Source organism: Mesoplodon densirostris, chromosome 19 (assembly GCF_025265405.1).
Source record: "Mesoplodon densirostris isolate mMesDen1 chromosome 19, mMesDen1 primary haplotype, whole genome shotgun sequence".
Lineage (NCBI taxonomy): Eukaryota > Metazoa > Chordata > Mammalia > Artiodactyla > Ziphiidae > Mesoplodon > Mesoplodon densirostris.
The window spans coordinates 408,482-414,481 of NC_082679.1; the positions used below are offsets into that span (position 1 = coordinate 408,482).

At 44.3% G+C, this 6,000-nt stretch overlaps 1 long non-coding RNA gene across 7 annotated transcripts in view; it reads left to right on the plus strand.

Moving 5' to 3' along the window:
- LOC132480645 (uncharacterized) overlaps window positions 1–5,630 on the plus strand; it is a 90,506-nt gene extending 84,876 nt beyond the window's left edge. For 3 of the 7 annotated variants that reach the window (XR_009530664.1, XR_009530663.1, XR_009530667.1), the window contains one exon: window positions 4,731–5,630. This is a non-coding gene — a long non-coding RNA (uncharacterized LOC132480645). Of the gene's footprint in view, window positions 1–3,912; window positions 4,139–4,494; window positions 4,703–4,730 lie in introns of those variants that run through there. The other 4 variants (XR_009530666.1, XR_009530665.1, XR_009530669.1 and 1 more) reach the window with 3 other exon arrangements.
- The last annotated feature ends 370 nt before the right edge of the window (window positions 5,631–6,000 follow it).

The window sequence follows — 6,000 nt, forward strand, 5'->3', positions numbered from 1 at the left end:
TTCTTTGCCCACCCATCTGTTGGTGGACTTTTTGGTTGCTTCCATATCTTGGCTATTGTATTACTGTGCAGTGCATATTTGCCTGCCTGTGTCTTTCCAATTCTGTCTTCTTAGGTTATAGGTCCAGGAATGGGTCTGCTGGATCATATGGTAGCTCAATGTTTACCTTTTAAAGGCACCTACATTCTCTTCTCATTAGTAGATCTTTCCAGGTTACATCCCTGTTAAAGTTGAGGGTATGCATTTCTCCACAATGCCTTCAGCATTCAGTGTTTGTAGTTTTCTTGCTGATGGTTATTCTGACTGGTGTGAGCTGATACCTCTTAGTGGTTGTATTTGCATACGTCTAATAATCCGTTCAAATTGAGCTTTAAGACGTTCTTTTTTTTTTCAAACTGTGATTACAGCTTACTTTTTCAACTTGTTTTCTTAAAATATGTGCCACATATTGCAAATTTTGGCCATTACCTCCCTCAAGACATTTTGAGGGCAGGTTTTATTTCCTGCCCTGCAGTACTTGTTCATATGAAGTGACCGTCAGCACAGATTTTAAAGCTGCTGTTGCAGGTAACGGCCAGAGAGCAGCAGCATTTCTGTTTTTCCCACTCTGCTACCTAGGGAAACAGACCTTCCTGCCAGTGGTGTTCCTCAGTTATACAGTAGAGTGGAATGTGCCCTGATAATCCCCAAAAGCTTATGTCTCCTTGCTTATGTTTGTTTTTAAAATTGAATTTATATTTTTTATTGGAGTAATATTCCACTGTGTACACGGACCACTTGTTCTTTGTGCAGTCCTCTGTTGATGGATATTTTCATTGCTTCCAAGTGTTGACTATGGTAAATATTGCTGGAGTGCAAGTTTCCCAGCCTGTGACTTTTTGATTTTCATTTTCTCAGGTGGTAGGCCCAGCAGTGGGTATGCTTGATTCACTAGTAGCTCAATGTTTACATTTTCAAAGCACCTCCATTGTGTTTTCATTAGTGGCTCTTACCATGTCCCTCTTATAACTGAGGGTACGCATTTCTCCACAATCCCTTCACATTTATTGTTTGCAGCATTTTTGCTGTGGCCATTCTGACTGGTGTGAGCTGATAGGTTTTTGTAATTTGGGTTTGCCTGTCTTTTAAAATTCCTGAAATTTATCATCTTTCCAGGCCTTTTTCTTTTCTGTTAAAAAAAAAAGAGAGAAAAAAGTGTGAGTACAATATACCTCTTGAAGTCTCTTGTTGAAAGGTTCCCTTCCTTCAGAAAGTTCTGGTAGATTTTGGTCCCCAGGGTATTTTTTTCAGGGCAGGTTTCATTTACAGGCCTGGAATGATTGCAAATATTTAATGACCATTAGCACTGGGTTTAAGCTGCTGTGGTGGGAAACGGCCACAAGGCAGCAGCATTTCTCCTTTACCAAAACTGGTTACTAGGGTAGCAGAGCCCTTCTGGAAGTCGTTTTCCTAACTTGTAAATTTGAATGGAATGTGCCAGGAAAAACCCCCATAAGTTTATGTCTCATTACTTCTTGTTTGTTTTTTTAATTGGGGTAATGATTAGAATGTTGTTTCTCCAAGGCCTACACACTCTGGTTCATTTGCACATTATATATATATATATATATATATATATATATCTATTCATGTACAGTACCTCTTCCCATGTAAATTATTACATAGTGTTCCGTAGATCTCCCTTGCTATATGGTCAGTCTTTCTGTTATATGTATTTAATATGTATTTGTATACATATGGTAAACCTAATCTTTATTTCTCCATTCCCACCACCTTTCCTTTTAGCTAAGCATAGTTTGTTTGCTACGTCTGTGAGTGTCTTTCTCTGTGGGAATATGTTCATTTGTGTCAGTTGTTATATAACACCTATAAGTGATATCCTAGGATATGTGTCTTTTGCTTTCCGAGTTACCTCATGTTCCGTCATTATCTCTAGGCTCATCTATGAGCACTGTTTCATTCTTTTCCATGGCTAATATTCCATTGTGTACGTTGACTTCTTATTCTTTGTGCGTTGTTCTGTTGATGGACCTTTCGGTTTCTTCCAAGTCTTATCTATGGTAAATGTTCCGCAGTGCATGATTGCCAGCCTGTGTCTCTCTGATTCTGCTCTGCTCAGGTGATAGTCCCATGAAAGGGCCTACCAGATCACATACTACCTCAATTTTTACGTTTAAACGCACATGCATTCTGTTCTCACTACTGGCTATTACCAGTTTAGATCCCCCAGCATCCAGAGGGTACACAGTCCTCTGAAACCCCTTCAGCAATTATTGTAAACTTTTTGCTGATCATCATTCTGATGACTGTGAGGTGAACGTTTCTGTTGCATGGCTTTATTAATTCCTGATGTTGAGCAGTTTTCCATGGCTGTTTTTTTTAACAAGAAAAAAAAAGTGTGCATGAAATATGCCTTTTGAAATTGTCTTCTTGAAATGTTGACGTCTTTTGAATTTTCTGGTCGATTTATGACGCCAGGATTTTTTTTGACGGCAGGTGTCATTCACAGGCCTGCATTTATTTTGAATATTACGTGACCATTAGCGCTGGGTTTAAAGCTGCTGTTTTGGGAAACGGCCACAAGGCGGCAGCATTTCTCCATTCCAAATCTGGTTGCTAGAGCAAAAGAGCGTTTCTGGAAGTCGTGTTCTAGGTTGTAAATTAGAATGGAATGTGCCAGGAAAACGCCCCTTAAATTTATCTCTCAGTAATTCTTGTTCGTTTTCTTAATTTAATTTTTATTTTTTAACAGAGCAAATTTGATTTCACTGTTCTGTTTGTTCTAGGTGTGCAAGATGAGGTAAAAGTACACACACACACACACACACACACACACACACATATTCTTCTTCAGATCCTTTTCCCATGTAGGTTATGACACAATGTTGAGTAGTCTTCTCTTGGTATGCCATAGGTCTTTGGAGATTATGTATTTCACATGTGTTTGTATATCTCTGTTGAGCCCAATATCGTGATGTATCCAGTCCTCACACTTTTCCATTTGGTGAACCATAAGTTTGTTTAATGAAGCTGTGATTGACTTTCTCTGGAAATATCTTCATTGGTATCAATTTGTAGGTAACACCTATAAGTGATATCACAGGATATGTGTCTTTCACTTTCTGACTTACTACAAGTGTGTGATTACTTCGAGACTCATCTATGGTGCTGCAAATGACATTGTTTCATTTTTTCACTAGCTAATATTCCATCTCTACATGTAGCAGTTCTTCTTTGTCCACCCATCTGTTGGGGGACTTTTTGGTTGCTTCCATGTCTTGGCTATTGTAATACTGCTGCAATGCAGATTTGCCTGCCTGTGTCTTTCCAATTCTGTCTTCTTAGGTTATAGGTCCAGGAATGGGCCTGCCGGATCATATGGTAGCTCAATGTTTACCTTTTATTTTTATTTTTTTGCGGTACACGGGCCTCTCACTTTTGTGCCCTCTCCCGTTGCGGAGCTCAGCGGCCATGGCTCACGGGCCTAGCCGCTCCACGGCATGTGGGATCTTCCCGGACCGGGGCACGAACCCGCATTCCCTGCATCGACAGGTGGACTCTGAACCACTGCGCCACCAGGGAAGCCCAATGTTTACCTTTTAAAAGCAGCTCCATTCTGTACTCATTCGTGGCTCTTTCCAGGTTACATCCCCCTTAAAGTTGAGGGTATGCTTTTCTCCACAACACCTTCAGCATTCAGTGTTTCTTGTTTTCTTGCTGATGATGGTTATTCTGACTGGTGTGAGCTGATACCTCTTTGTGGTTGGATTTGCATGTCTAATAATCCGTTCAAATTGAGCTTTAAGGCATTTCCTTTTTTTTTTTCAAACTGTGATTACAGCTTACTTTTTCAACTTGTTTTCTTAAAGTATGTGCCACATATTGCAAATTTTGGCCATTACCTCCCTCAAGACATTTTGAGGGCAGGTTTTATTTCCTGCCCTGCAGTACCCACAGTGCTCCTCCCAGCTGAACACAAACTCCTCAGCCCTGCACCAGGACACACGGTCATGGACTCCGCAGCCACAGGAGCCAAACCTGAAAGAACCTGAAGGCCATCAGAAGCGGATGCAGAAATGAACCATGCACGCTCCTAGGAAGGAATATTCCACAGTAATGGAGTACATTTTGTTTAAAGGTAGTAAAACTATAAAAATTATTTTTAAAAAAACTATATTCACAAGATGAAAGAATCTCATGGACACAATGCTGAGCCATCAAGAGCAATAAAGCAGCAAGCACGGTACACCCCCTTACAGACTTTGGAACTAGGCAAAGTTGGGCTGCATTGTTTAGGGATGCGTGCTTATGTGTAAACTATGAGGACAAGTCACTGACGCAAAATCAGGAGAACAGCTACCACACAGTGGGGAGGAGGCTGGGACGAGGGAAGGGCACTCCTGGGTGTCCACTCATCATGTTCTGTTTCTTTTTTTTGTTTTTTGCGGTACGCGGACCTCTCACTGTTGTGGCCTCTCCTGTTGCGGAGCACAGGCTCCAGACGCGCAGGCTCCGCGGCCATGGCTCACAGGCCCAGCCGCTCCATGGCATGTGGGATCTTCCCGGACCGGGGCACGAACCCGTGTCCCCTGCATCGGCAGGCGGACTCTCAACCACTGCGCCACCAGGGAAGCCCCATGTTCTGTTTCTTGATGTTTATGATTATTCTTTACATGTATATAACCTAATCCTTAATATGTACTTACAGTTTATCATTATTCTTTATTAAGAAGGGCGTCCAAAGTAGAAGGAGACCTGCTTCTCCCAAGGAAGAAAAGGAATAGTTTCTACCAGTGAAATCGCGATACCATGGCTGCTTCAACCATCAAGCCTGACAACAACTCCCCTGGGAGGGGCACCGGGGCCACGACACTCAGAAGGAGGCTCTGGGGCCTCAGTCCTGGGTCACTGCCTCTGAGGAGCCCACGGCACCTGGTCAAAGTTCTCAGTCATTCTGTGCACGACCCTTTTGCCTTGGCTGCTCTGGCACAGCTCGGCCGGCACCGTCGCCGGGAGAAAAAGAAGAAACGTGCAGAAGAGGGAACCGGGCTTCAAGCTGACCCACCTCCTTCTACGGAGACGATGCCACACTCCCTAAGAGAGGACAGCAAGGCCAAAGAATCCAGCCTCTCTGCCTGAGGCCTGGCCACACTAGCGCCCCACGCTTCTGATGCCACAGGGAGAATTTCGCTAGGTGACCTCAGACCACCTGGTTGGACACATGGGGCTTTCAGACACGCAGGTCCTGTCCGACCCCGCACCTCTGGGGTCACAATCTGGAGGTGGGCCTGGAAGCCTCCAGGTTTTTGCTTTTGATAACATCTTTGTTGACGTTGAATTTCTTTACCACACAGTTAGTTAACCCATTTTAAGTATTAAGCTCAGTTGTGTTTTGCATACTCACAGGGTTGTGCAGCCACCAGCACAAGGCACTTGACAAATTTCCATCATCCCCCCAGAACCCCACCCTTTAGAGGTCACCCCTCATTTCCCACAGCCCAGGCATCCCCAGTCCACTTTCTGTCTCTGTGGGCTTGCCTGTTCTGGATGTCTCATGTAAGCGGAATCCACTAAGTGTCTTTTTCTGTCTGGCCTCTCTCACTGAGCATCATGTTTTCGAGGTTCATCCACATCAGAGCCTGTGTCAGTGCTTCACTCCTTTCCCATGGCTGAGTCGCCCTGACCCTCTCTGCTTTTAACTCTATAATTAACTGTGTCTCCCTGCCTGCACCGCACGCAGCTGAGGAGGATTTCACCTTCTGTCATTCTTGGGGTGTAAGCTGAACTTTGAACCAACACCAAGGGGTCCTGTGCAGAGGCTGAGAGCCCAGCCCCACACGATGCACAGTTGCCCTGTGTGACCAGAGCCCAGGAGGAAGGGTGAGATTGGCCTGCCCATTCACAGGACCAGCGTCCTACGGTCTCATGGGAAACCAACTCGCTCATCAGCGTCTCGTGAGAGCTGCTCCCCACCATGCCACGCGGGCAAGACAGGCTGGT